We start from the raw sequence: 14,821 nt of genomic DNA, 5'->3' as shown, positions 1-14,821 counted from the left end.
AACAGAGACTTTTTAAAAATAATTTATTTATTTGCAAGCCGGGAGAGGGAGAAGAGAGACAGAGAGAGAATGGGTACACCATGGCCTATAGCCACTGCAGACGAACTCCAGATGCATGTGCCCCTTGTGCATCTGGCTTATGTGGGACCTGGAGAATTTTACCTGGGTCCTTAGGCTTCACAGGCATACTCCTTAACCACTAAGCCATCTCTCCAGACCTCTCAAAAGAGAATTTAATAAGCATGTGGTCATATAATTAATGGCTTTAATATTTTGGAAAAAGTGGGCTGGAGAGATGGCTTAGTGGTTAAGCACTTGCCTGTGAAGCCTAAGAACCCTGGCTTGAGGCTCAATTCTCTAGGACCCACATTAGCCAGATGCACAAGGGGGCACATGCGTTCATTTGCAGTGGCTGGAGGCCCTGTTGCGCCCATTCTCTCTCTCTCTCTCTCCCTTTTTCTCTCTGTCACTCTCAAATCAATAAGTAAAAATAAATAACAACAACAACAACAACAAAAGAAATACCAAAAAATAACAATAAATAAAAATAAAATATTTTGGAAAAAGTGAAATTGGCAAAATTGCTTTGTGAATGAAAAATTTTTGAATGGTAACATATATATATATACATATATATATATGTATGTATGTGTGTATGTATGTATGTGTGTGTATGTATGTATGTGTGTGTGTATATATATATTCTAAAAAGTACTTTATGGTAGAGTTTTTTTCTTTACTAGCTTCCCAATGCCCCAAAAGGCAGATTATGAAGTTAATATAATGTCACCATATTAGTTAAAGAATGTTACTCAACAGTCTAGTGTTCATAGTGATAGTTCCCTAATTGGCTAAGTTTCTATTAAATCCTATACCAATACAATGGAAGGCATATGGCAGTTTTTACAGAAACTAAACTAAAGACACTTGACATGAATATTGTCAGTTACTTAGGATTACTTAAATGCCATTTTTGAAAACAAACTAGAGACTTGGTATAAAAATATCATTATTTGCTTTGTGAACAATTTGTTTTTAATTGTAGAAATGTCTTTAAGCTATTGTTGTAAATTGTAGAAACAAGCTTTTCTTTGTACTTTAGGATATCTTTACCAGTGCATACTTACGCCATTTTACGACTGCTGATTTTATGAGGAATACAATTTGCACCTTGTATGTTTGCTCTCTGTAGTTGCCTTTATGTTTAATTTTTTTCCCCTTGTTTTAACCATTTATCATGCAACATGATATACTAGTCTATCAGCATTTTTGTCTGGGTAAGAACATCAGTTTATATAAGCCATGGAGTAAAGGAGGAATCACTTGATGTGCATTATTATTTTCTATATTTGGAAAAAAAATGTGAGTCGTGTTTTGGGAAAAGTCAATCCATAATTCAGTACTTTAAGTACTTCTTATTTGCATATTAGATTTCCAGTATTCATAAATCTCTTTGTTAGTTATAATATAATAAACTTAATATAAATCATAGTTGGTACAATAACCTTGTATTTTACTTTCTACTTTAATGAAGACAAATTATTCACTTACATTTTGAAGAAAAAGAATTTATTCTCTAGTCCTCTGTTTACAAGCATTATCCTTATTGTTTTAGCTCTTTTTTGCTCTAAGGATATAACATCATCATTAGTATCTTTGTTAATTGCTTGGCAATGAACTGAAAATTGTTTCGTTGAAAGGCCTATTCATAAAAGGAACATGCTCTGACTACTGTTTCCATCTAAATTGCACCCACTTAGTGCTTAGCTGCCATGTACTTCCATTTCCCTTTCTAATTATTTGCTTCTAGTGGAAGAACTTTCCTATTTTCCTCTGCATTGAAGACAAAAATTTCTTAAGTCTAGACACTGTGAACTCTTACAATACTGTTACAAGTGGTTTAATGTTGCTAAATAGGGCAGGTTACAGGGAGTGTTAAAAGGATGGAAACCTCCTCACATTGACCTCTTTGAGATGGTGTGTTCATGTCAAAACCTAATCAAGTACAGCTGTGAGATTAATTGTGTGGAGAAGTTGTGACCCCTCTTGGAGCTCTGGTTCATGCACAAGCATTCACTTTGGAGCCACAGGCTCTGAACTCAAATGAACAATAATTTATGATATTGAACATGTAGTTTTATTGAAAAATTACTTAGCTGTAAGGACTTGGAATAGCTACTCACAGATTTCTAATTGAGGTATCTGAGCCAACCAGAGTGGATCTCAGTAAATGAGAAAATTAAAAAAACTTGGGATTGTAAAGCCATGAGAGAAATTTGCTATTATTAGCCTTTGAGTCTGTCGTTGAGCCCTTTTACTTACAATAGAAATTCCTTTGATTATCCAATATATTTGCTTCTTCCTCTAAGTATAATTAATAGTTGCTAAAAAGTACTCCGAATCTATAATAATTAGTAACTGTTACTTAGCTGCTGTTTTAGTGATGAAAAATGATGTTTTTAAATTATGGAATGGTATTTAATTTTTGTTTTTAAAGGAAATATCCTACCTACTTAAATACTTGTAATATTAGTATGGGCATTTCTTGGATGTTGGACTTTGTCTAAATACGTCAAAAATTTCAACAAGAAAGTAACCTAAGTGGATATTTGAATTACTAAGTTTTTTGTAATTCTGTTATTCAAGATGGTCACTCTTTCTGAATGTCTTATGTGAAACTATCATGGGTTCCCTAGGCAGTCTTTGTTCAATAAATGAATGAATTGAACGTTCATACAAATGGCTCACAAAAGTCAAGTCCTTTTGCCTGGTATGCAAGGCCACCTGTAATTTGATCCTCTTCTGCCTATGTACCTATCTTCTCATTACATCCTATTACCTTATGTCCCATGTAGCCAGTTATAGCATAGTTGCTTATCACTGTTTTTACATTTTTTTCTTCTACTGTTCTTTGTAATCCTTTTGTAAATCATACATGGTTCTCTTTTCTCTTCTTGAAACTTTCAGAAAACATGGAATTTCTATTCTGTGTATTTCTGTTATATTTTAAAATCAAGTGCTTCATTGTTTAACACTAATCATTCTCAAATTAAAGTCAGTTTTTACCTTTGGCAAAAGTCGGAGACTAAATCATCTCTGTATGTCTGCTGCAGAAGAAAGTAATGGTGACTGGGCTTCAGACAAAATAAGAAATTACATAGGTGAAAGATGAGAAGTCTGAAGATGTAAGTTGTAGGAGCACGGTTATAGCATGATGCTGTTTTATAGAATAATGTGAGGTGACATTGGATAGATATAAAAATGATTGAATGGTGGTTGAAGTCTATCCATAGGCAATACAGAAGTACTATAGATATTGGAATCAAAATTCTGTAATACTTGACATGATAGGGGTAGGGAGGTTCATCCACAGCTAAGAGTACTTTCTGGGCAAGAATGAAGTCCTGAGCAAAACCTACAGTACCCACCTAAAAAATTCAGGAGCGGCTAGCATGCCAGTCATCCCAGCATTGAGAGGAGTGTAGACAGGGGAACCTCTGGGACTCAGCTGGTCAGCCAATTTGATGGAAGAAAAATGGCAGCTACAGGTTTAGCAAAAGCATTTGTCTCAAGTAAATAAAATGGAAGAGTGATACCAGTATTTGTAATCATCCATTTTCTTGATGATAGTAACTCTGAGCATTCTCAAAGTGGTTTTTATCGATACTTCTCTGATGGCTAAGGGTGATGAACTTTTTTTTTCTTTTTAATATATCTCTTGGCCATTTGTGTTTCTTCTCTTGAGAACTCTTTATTTCATGGGTCTATAGAATCTATTTATTGATTGGCAGTGTTCATTTTTTTGGTGTTTAATTTTATATATTCTTGTTATCCTTTTCATATTCTTGCTTTCACACCCCTGTCTGAGGTCTATCTGGCAAAGATTTTCTCATATTCTTTAGACTTTCTGCCCTTTGTTGTGAAGATTTTCAAAATTTTTGGGTAGTCTTATTTGTTGATTCTTGGGACTGTTTCTGTGGAGTCCTATTAAAATTTTTTCTTACCTATACCTATAATTCCCAGTGAATTTTTAAGTTTTCCTCTACTAGTTCTGGCATTTCTGGTTTTAAATTAAGGTCTTTGACCCATTTTGAGCAGATCTTCGTGTCCCTAGGGTGAGAGCTGCAGGTTGAAATTCATTTCTCTGCAGATGGGCTCCCAGTTTTGCTAGCTCCACTTGTTGAATCATCTGCCCTTCTGTCAGTTTTTGATGCCTTTGTCAAATGTGAGCTGATGGCTGTGCACATTTATTTCTGGCTTCTCTATTTTATTACATTATTTTGTGGATCTCTCTTTGTGCTGGTATTATACCATCTCTGTCACTAAGTTTTTGTGTGTAATTTTGGGTCAGAGATTGCGATACCTCCCGCTACATTCTTTCTGTTTGGGATTATTTTGGAATGCATGCTGTTTTGTGTTTCTACTGAATTGTTGGATTATTTTCTCTAGTTTGAAGATGAATGCCATTTAGATCTTGATGGGAATTGCAACAAATCTGTAGATTACTTTTGGTAATATTGCCATTTTATAATATTAGTTCTGGTGATGCAGGAGCATACAAGGTCTCTTTGTTATCTGTTACTTCTATTTACTTGTTTATTTATTTTTTTTTTAATGTTTAAGGTTTTCTTTGTAGAGATCTTTCACATCTTATTTCTTTTCTTTAAAGACTTATTGTTGGCATGAATTAAAGCTAATAATTCTTTATTTTATGTCCTGAAACTTTGCTGAAGGTTTTAATTAAATCCAAGAGTTTTTTTTTTTTTTTTGGTAGCCTCTGTAGGATCCATTAAGTATAGAATCATGCCATCTGTAAGCAAGTATAATTTCATTTCTTCCTTTCCTATACTTAACTCTTTTATATTTCTGTTTTCTTATTGCTTGAGCTAAGGCTTCCAATACTATATTGAGTAAGACTTGAAATGGTGGGTAACCTCTTTTTATTCCAGACTTTAGAGGAAATATTTTCAGTGTTTCCCCATTTGCTTTGATATTGGCTGTAGGTTTGTCATCTGTAACCTTTCTTATTTTGAGATGCTGTCCATTTTCATGCCTTTCATTATGAAGGCATGTTGAACTTTGTTGAATGCCTTTTTTGCATTTATCAAGATGATTATGTAATTTCTGTCTCTCAATTTATTTATATGGTGAGTTGCATTTATTGATTTGCATATGTTGAACCAACCATGTACCTCTGGAATGAAACCAACTTGGTCATGATGTATAGTCTTCTTAATTTGTCCTTATTCAATTTGCAAGTATTTTGTACACTGTTGAGAAGTTTGCATCTGTGTTCATCATGGAATGTGGTGTATATTTTTCTTTTTGTTGTATCTTTATTCATTTTTGGTATCAGGATAATATTGATTTTACAGAAGGAGCTAGACAGTATTCCTTACCTTTTTATTTTGTGGAACAATTTCAAGGTGTTTGATTTTAGATCTTCCTTAAAAGTATGATAGAATTCCATGCTGAATTCATCTGACTCTGGGCTTTACTTAATAGGGGGACTTTGAATTATTGCTTCAATCTCTTTGATTATAACTTGATTTCAACTGTTCACATCTTTGTCCTTAATTTTGTAGGTCATATATATTCATAAATTTATCTGTTTTATGTAAGTTTTCCAGTTTTTTGCCATATAAGTTTTCATAGCATTTCTGGATGATCTGGGTTTCATTGCAGTCTGCTTTAACAACTCCTTTTCATCTCTAATTTTATTTATTTAGATCTCTCTCTTGGGGTTAGTTTGACAAGTGATTTGTCAACTGTAATTTTTCAAAGAACCAACTCTTTATTTAATTAATTCTGTGTATTTATTTTAATCTCTTTTTCATTAATTTCTGTCCTAATCTTTATTGTTTCTGGCTACCTATTGCCTTTGGGGTTGACTTCTTTTTCTAGCCCTTTAAGTCACATCATTTGGGTGTTTATTTGGGATCTCTGTAGGTTTGTAATATGAGCCCATATGGCTAGGAACTTCCCTCTTAGGACTGTCTTGACTGTGTTTCAGAGGATCTGGTAGACTTTGTTTTTATTCTCATTTGTTTCTAAATTTTTAAAACATTTCCTCCCTATTTCTTCAGTGGCCCACTGTTCACTTGAAAGTGTACTATTTAGTTTCTACATATTTGTGTATTTTCTGAAGATTTTCTTGCTATTGATTTAATTTAGGAACTTTCAATGTTATGTTTTTTCCCTCCTAGTACAAATTATGTCCATAATTGTTCAGAGATGAGTACATATCAATGAAACACTATAAAAATGAAGCTCATGGTTAATTTGGTAAAGTATCCCCAATATACCCCGTGGCAATGTTGCTAAGGAGCTAACCAGAAGTGTCTGTTCAGAATATGGACAGTTAATATTTGTACTCCTACTACAGTTAACCCACTATCATATTTAGACTATCTGAGTTTAATATTTATGGTAATCTGACAAAATACTGATCGTCTTGAGACTCTTAATAGGAGGTGCAGTTATTATGGGCATTTTATTTTCAGTTTCACTACTCAGTCTTGTGTATACATTTGTAATTGTGTTAGTGTTTATTTAAACTTGAAATTATCTCCATGTTTGGATTCATTATTTTAATGTATGTTGTAGTTAGCTTCTCATTGGTGGGGCAAAGCACCCAACCAAAAGCTGCTAATGGCAGGGTAAGCATGGCATGAGCAGAGGCTGGACATCACTGCTGCCACAGCAGGTGTAAAGCAGCAGTGGGAGAACAAATAAAGTTTTGGCAAGAGGAATCTGGCTGTAACACCCCTAAGCCAGCCCACAATAGCACCTCCTTCAGCAAGTCTCCACGTCCCAATTTTCTCCCACTGGTGGAACAAGCATTCATCACGCATGAGTTTATGGGCAAACCTGATACAACCAGCCACAGTATGTATTTTATATTAGTGTTTATGGTAGACACCTATGTTGGTCAAAATAGTGCACCCCAATGTAATATCAATCAAAAACCTGTCAACCTGTCCTGAATCATGAAGTCATATACTTTTTCTAGTCTAAGTGTGATGAGAAAGAACAATTAAGCTACTGAAGTAATTCCACTGAACAGGGATTTTTCTAGTTTAATTTGATGATCACTATTTAACAGAATGTTAGGGAACTGGAACAAAGCATAAGCAAAGAGAGGTCAGAAGGTTTTTAGAATACACTGATCAGATATATTAGTACCTGGGACTATTGCTTTGATTTAGGGCTCTTTGGAAGGACTCTGAAAGGAGTGCCTACTTAGTTTATAAAGTTTTACCTAGAATTGGTAAAACTAATTATCCTGGTTTTGTATCACCTTTAGACATTCTGTTGTGACCTTCCTACCTTATGACTGTTGTTCTCTTATTCCCTATTATCCTGGCTGGACCTGAAATTGGTTCTGAGGACTTACCACTTGTCCCTTAGATCTGTCTTTGGGACTCAAGGCCATATGTTTCTGGTTTTAAAATTTTTATTAGACAACATTGTTTACTTAATTTAAAGCATATTTTTTTCTGAGCTACAGTAACAATCACTGCAGTTTATTAAACCTCATTGTGGCAGTTAATGTACTAAATGCTTTACATAAATTCATTATTTCATCAAGTCCTGAGCATACTTTATAGGTATATATTCTTAGTCCCATTTTACAAATTTAAATCCCAGTATCCAGGGCTGGAGAGATGACTCAGAAGTTGAAGTCACTTGCTTGCAAAACCTGCCTGACTTGGTTCAAATCTCCAGTCTGCACATGTAGCCAGATGCACAAAGAGGTGCATGCATTTGAAGTTTGCTTGCATTGGGAAGAGGCCCTGACATGCCATCTTCCTACAACTGTTTTGAAAACATTCAAATAATAAAAATAAATAAAAGTGGGGCTCCAGAAGCTACTTGGTTTGAAGGTTAAAGACAGTAGTGACTTTGTAGGATAACATACTAAGAATATGACATTTTTAATAGTGACATTTTATTTTTTTTCACATTCTTTTTTTTTTTTTTTTTTTTTCACATTCTTTTTTGCAGCCCTGTAACTGAACACTATTATTTATCCATTCTTGGTTTACCAAATGTATTAGAGGCAGTGCTTACAAGGTAATTGTGAACTCCTCAATTTTCCTACTTTCATTTCTAGGAGTCTTAGTGTCGTAGACTTAGTAAGAACCCTAGAAGAGAAGTATAGTGAAGCGAAGCAGAGAAAGAACATAGAAAGTGAGAAGGTGCTTTAGAATTGAGGAGTTCACAGGACCCTTGTAGAATTTGGTGACTGCTACTCATTCCCTCTAGGATGGGACTCATTTTCTTTCTGTGTCTATTCCTCATAGGGATTATTTACCTGATTGGTAGAGACAAGGTAGGCATAGGAGGAACCCCTGAACCCATCCATTTTTATTCTGTTGCTGTATGTTGTGCCTTTTTTTTTTTAATGTAGATTTTAGTTGTAAAATAGCATTATAGTGTTCTTGAGGCAGTATAACAGGCCACTATGCTATTTAAGAAAGAACTCATGGACTCATGGATGTGAAATCTTTTCTCAGAATATTGTCTCACATGTAAAGTAAGTACAGTAAATAGCTATTCATGTGACGATTTCCAGGAGGCATATCTACACATCCATCCAAAAGATTAAGCTTGACACATAGTAATGGCTTGATACCCCATGGTGAGTGTGCTAACATAGTAAAACTGATCATCCTAAACTTGAAATTTTTTGGTAATTTGTTTTTATGAGAGAGAGAGAGAGAGAGAGAGAGAGAGAGAGAGAGAGAGAGAGAGAGAGAGAGAGAGGGAGGGAGGGAGAAAGAATTGATGCATCAGGCCCTGTAGCTTGATTTTTTAAATGAAATTGTGTTTCTTTTTCAGTTTTCTTCCCAATTTAGTTGTTCTGTGCAATATAGAGACACACACACACTTACTCACTTATACACACTATACTTTCTTTCATATACATAAAATAATTATAGGTCTCTTTCCCCATTTGTGAAAGTTAAAAATGGATTAAGGCAGAGATACCTAGTTAAACTAAAGGATGAAAATTATTCTCAGGCCAAATTAGTGTTTAGCAGATGCATAACTAAAAGATGTCATTAATGCTAAGTGAATTTTGCCAATTATGCCAGATGATACCATTAGGTCACTTTCCAGTGAAAAACATCTCCTTCCAGGTTTCATTGTGCATAGTTTTTTACTGTTATAGCATTATAGTATAGTTGGCCTGTGCCTAGAAGTAAGGGCAGGACTGGTGTCAGATATACAGTTCCTTGTCTGCAGAAGACCTGTGTTGGAGTCGGGAGTGTTGGTGCACACCTTTAATCCTACCTAGCACTCTAGAGGCAGAGGTAAGAGGATTGCCATGAGTTTCAGGGCGGCCAGAGAATACATAGTGAATTCCAGGGCAGCCTGGGCTAGAGTGAGACCCTACCTCAAAAAACAAATACAAACAAAAAAACGTGAAAAGAAGACCTGTATTGGGATGTTATCTGTTTGTATGCTATACCAGGCTTCATGATCTTTTGCCGCTTCCTTTTCACCTGAGAATTTTTTTCAGGTGAAAGGTCTATATAAAAATATTTACTGATAATAAATGTAAAGAATATATTTTAAAACAATTCTTCTGTAAACATACAATTAGACCTTTTTAAATAAAAAGATTTTTTTTTAAAATGCTTTATGTATTTGCAAGAAGAGAGGATGAGATTATGCGAGAGAGAGAATGGGCACACGAGTGCCTCCTACCACTGCCAGTGAATTCCAGATGCATGTCCCACTTCATACATTTAGCTTTGTGTGGGTCCTAGGGATTTGAATCCAGGCTGCCAGACTTTGTAAGCAAGTTCCTTTAACCACCGAGGCATCTCTTGACTATATTTTAAGGATACAAGCAAATTTGCATGCTACTTGGTTGGATGTGTTTATTTTTTACATAAAGAATTAAATCTCGGCTGAATATTTAATACTGCAGGACATCATCTTCAGTGTTTTTCTGAGCTAATCATTATTTTGATTTTGTATTCCTTAATTCTGAAAATGCTACTTTGCATAAATACCTAGTACAAAATAGCATAAGAATGAATATTCGGGCATTTCAGAAATGCTGCAGACTCCTTCCTAGTATCTAGACAGATTTAATTGAACGGTTTCTTATGAGACTTAAATCAAAAACAGACAGCAGTTTTTAAAATCAAACATAATACAATGTACTCCCAAGATAAGACTAATTTAAAACTGAGGAATGACAGTGGGAAATATTAGATGTCTATTTCTGTCATTAAACCATTGTGCTTCTCTAAGAGCAGAAAATTAGCACAGCGACGTACCGCAGCTCATAGCAGACACTAGACTTGATCTGAGCAGAGTGATTCTCCTAGTGTCTGTGGGCGTTGTACTGCGTGCACAGTGCAAAGTGCTGAGTGTTCAGCAGCAGGACTTCAGGAGGTGGCACTGCAGTATAGGCCAGTGCTGCTGCAAACCGTGAATGTGGTCTTTGAGGCCCCACCCTCAGTGAAGAAGCTGGGTCTTCTTAAACTGTGTCAGTAGAACTATAGATCATCACGTGAATGAAAAATTAAGGAAAACATGTGGATTAGACTATGTCACATGTGTTTTTGTGTGTCACAGTATTGATTACAGTTCTAGGATGATTGGTGTAAAAGATATATGCTAGCTATTATACTGGATAATTAAGTGATATTTAAAACTTTCACCCCTATATTGTATCACTGTGGAATGTTATGGGAAAGAAAGACTAAAGCCATTGTTGAATTCTGTTGAGTTTATGCTGTTGGAACAACTGATTAATGTATGATTTATTTTTTTCTGTTGTTTTTATTTTAATACAATATTGGATAAAGATGTGTTGGCAGCCAAAATATTCATTTTTAAAGATAATTAAAATGTATATTCCATGGTATATATCCACAGGTGACTTTCTACTTAGAGGTAGTGAAATGTAATTTTACTATGTAATTTATATTGTAATGTAATTTATGTATTAAATGTAATTTATAATGAAATATAGATACCAGGGAATTTTATTTATTTTTATAGTTTTTATTGTATCATCTACCTAAGAGTGATAGAATTTTATAAGATAATGCAAAACTGTTTTTACTTATTAAATTATTTTAATTATTTCAATGATCTTACCTGAAATTGTTTATCAAAAGGATCACATATTTCTCTTAGAATTATTTAACAGCTTTACTCTTATTGCTTGCTATTCCTGTGAGATATTTTATGATGTATAGTTACCCATTTAGGACATCACATATTGAGGAGGGCTGCATGTTTGCACTAAAAGATCCTCTGGGTGGTATTTTTAGTTTCACTTTTTCACTGTCTGTTGCTTTAGTCCAATCCAAGTATGGTGATTTTAACATAACAGCTGTTTCATTTGCTCACTGTGCAGGTCAGCAGTTTTTTCAGGGCTTAGCTGGGCAGGTGTGTTAGTCTAGCTCGCACTGCTCATTTGAGTCCAGCCATGGGTCTTTGGCTTCAGACTACATGGATTTTCATCGTGTCATCTGTTTCAGTGATTATTTCCCACTTAAAGGAATTGGCTGAATGAGTGTCTTGTATGGTGGTCCATTTGAGCTTTGAAACTAGCTTGGGCCTGGAGTTGTTAGGGCAGGTAACACTGGCCTTGGGCACAGATATGAAGTAGGAAACACTTATTTTTGACAATTCTTGCCATACCCGGTCTGTGCTTCATGTTTTGTAAGGTATGGCTCTAAACCTTCCTTGGGTACCTGTCCTCAGTCTTGACTCTTCATCTTATCTGGCTTAGCACCTTTGATCCTCATTGCTTCAACATCTATACTCTGGTACATAGATAATTTGAACAATGAACATATCAATATATACTCATATTCTTCCCATATGATGATAATGTCTGAATCATTTTCTGTGCCATTAAAGATTTGTAGTAATCCTTCCAGTTTTCCAAGATTTCCAATTTTCCGCCTTTAGGCCATTAATCTGGTTTGTAAAATTATTATTCACAAAAATATGTGTGTGTATTTTATTAAAGCATGATAATATATTTCTTTCTAATGTGACTCAAAATTATTTAAGTAAAAATTCAAACAAAAAATTTGAAATATTTATATGTATGTGCTTCTATCAAATCAGAGCTAGCAACTCAGAGGCAGATTCAAATACCAGTGAAATACTTTGGGTACTAATGATTGTTGCTACTCAGATTGGTATACAGTGGCACGGATAATAATCACTTAGCTTTCAGAATGGTGTTAGTCAGCTAAGCTTCTAGAACAAAGCACTACACACTAGATGGCTTAAATAGTAGAGATTCATGTTCCCACAGTTGTCAAGAAGGGAAGTCCAAGGTCAAAGTTGCTGCCAGCACTGGTTTCTGGTGACCCCTTACTCCTTTCTTGGGGATGGCAGCCTACTTGCTGTTACCTTTCTTGGGCTTCCTGAGTATATGGAGAGAAGAGACATGGACACAGCTCTTTCTTGTATTTTCCTCTTGTGAAGACATGAGTTCTGTTGGGTTAGGGTCCAGATCTTAAGAGATCACTTAACTCATTTGGCCTGAATGACCCTATCTGATATCACAGCCATATCCAGGAGTAAGATTTAATAGTAATTTTTAGAGAGGACAAAATTAGTCTATGACAGGAGATGACTGGCTATCAATTTTATTTTTATATATATCCTGAAATGAAATAATCAGGCCAGAGTTTGGTGTTGAAGCTGGTTGTTATAAATAACTTCTCTGATTCTGGGTTTCATAGTTTAATAGCATCACAATCCAAAGTAGAATTTATGCCATTATATTGTTGTAGATAACGAAGAGCCTTTTCTTCTTGTCATCCATTCTACTTGCTAGGAGCTAGTGAGCTTATCAAGGGAGACTTTGTTTTTGCTTAGGTAGGTTTTAAAGCACATAAAGGTCTGGATTCTAATAGAATTTTTACAGTAGCATAATTAGCAATGCTTTATTTATATTTCATTAAAAATTGGTTATTTTACTTTTTTTCTGAAATAAAATCATGCTTCTTGCAAATGCCTATTTATATTTTGGCTCCCAACGTGAAGAATGTGAAGAAAATGTATGGTTAGGAGAGTTCACACACTGAGACAGTGTTTACTGAAAGCCACCTGCTTTCCTTAGGGGCATGTTCTATTAAAATATTAATCAGACTATTTGTTGTTAAAGTCAAAATTTCCATGTGAAACTTTTGGCCATCATAAAGCCATACTCATTTTTGCCATGCCCTATATTAAATTCACTTGAGTACATTTAGAAATGCTCTTCAGAAGTTTCCAGTTTCCCAATTAGTCAGGTTTATTGTTACTAATTAAATTTTGAAGACTGAGAAGGCCAAGTCATATCAGTTTCAGACTGCTTTGGATGCTATGCAGATTCAGTCTTGAGAGTGTTTCTCTTCTACTTCTAATCAGCTTTCGAACATGAGGACACAGGCTTGTTCTGCTCTACTAACACGTGACTCTTGATCTCATGCAGACTTTGCATGTGGAAACAGATAACAGTGGCATCTGGGAATGGTGTTGGGTGGCATAGAAACATCCCACAGAGATTGGCTTTGAATTCCTGATCTTCTGTATCAGGCTACCAAGTACAAGGGTTATAGGTGTGTGCTATCACACTTGGCTCCACACAGAATTTTCTATATATATGACAAGAGCTTAATTCTCTAAATTGCAAGATACCTTCAAAAAATAGATATGTAAAAAATCTGGATGAAAGAAATAACTAAGTTTATAGTTTGTATAAGAAAATAAAATGAATGCATTTTATCTTAACTATGAAAATGGCTCCAGTAGGTGTGTGTTTTAATAACCTACATTTTAAGGTGCTGCTTTAGAATTTAATCTAGACCAATTATACATCCATATTATTGGTATTTAAAAATAAAAATTAGGGCTGGAGAGATGGCTTAGCGGTTAAGCGCTTGCCTGTGAAGTCTAAGGACCCCAGTTCGAGGCTCGATTCCCCAGGACCCACGTTAGCCAGATGCACAAGGGGGCGCACGCGTCTGGAGTTCGTTTGCAGTGGCTAGAAGCCCTGGCACGCCCATTCTCTCTCTCTCCCTCTATCTGTCTTTTTCTCTGTGTCTGTAGCTCTCAAATAATAAATAAAAAATGGACAAAAAATATAAAAAAATAAAAATAAAAATTAATGGGGACATATTCATAAAAGAATACAGGAGAAGTAAACTAAAACTTTACTATGATAGTTGATTCTTGAAAAAATTATGATATATTAAAAGTATTGTTTTGTTTGTTGTGTTTATGTGTGTGTTATGTGCTCACATATGTGAGTGCATGTGTTGTAGGTAAGTGTGTGTGTGTGTGTGTGTGTGTGTGTGTATACGTGTGTATGCATGTAGAGGCCAGAGGTTGGCATTGGATGTCTTTCTTCATTTTATTTATTTATTTATTTATTTTTGTTTTCCAAGGTAGGTTCTCACTCTAGCTTAGGCTGACCTGGAATTCACTATGTAGTCTCAAGGTGGTCTTGAATTCTTGTTGATCCTCCACCTCTGCCTCCCGAGTGCTGGGATTAAATGCGTGCACCACCATACCTGGCTCTTCATTTTATTTTTGCTTTTGGTTTTTTGCATGTGTGTATGTAATGTGGTATGTGTGCATGTTGCACGTGTACGTAACCTTGTTGCACCCCCCATGCTCATCTGAGGTGGAGAGCACTTGCCTGCAATGGCCAGAGCAGAACATGTCCCACTCCATTGTTTTTGTGCCCTTTCTTAGTTTAAACTGGAGTCTCTTCCTGATATCAGAGCTTCCTGTTTTTCAGCAAGGCCAGAGATTACCTTGTCTCTTCTCCCCTTTGCAA

At 35.3% G+C, this 14,821-nt stretch overlaps 1 protein-coding gene across 1 annotated transcript in view; it reads left to right on the top strand.

Annotated features, from left to right (window-relative positions):
- The window catches only part of Tmem135 (transmembrane protein 135), a 290,655-nt gene that overhangs the window by 123,748 nt on the left and 152,086 nt on the right, over nucleotides 1–14,821 (top strand). The window lies entirely within an intron of this gene.

The sequence above is a fragment of the Jaculus jaculus genome, chromosome 3 (assembly GCF_020740685.1).
Source record: "Jaculus jaculus isolate mJacJac1 chromosome 3, mJacJac1.mat.Y.cur, whole genome shotgun sequence".
NCBI lineage: Eukaryota > Metazoa > Chordata > Mammalia > Rodentia > Dipodidae > Jaculus > Jaculus jaculus.
The sequence above is the reverse complement of the archived record's forward strand: the minus strand, read 5'-3'. Positions and strand labels throughout refer to the sequence as shown.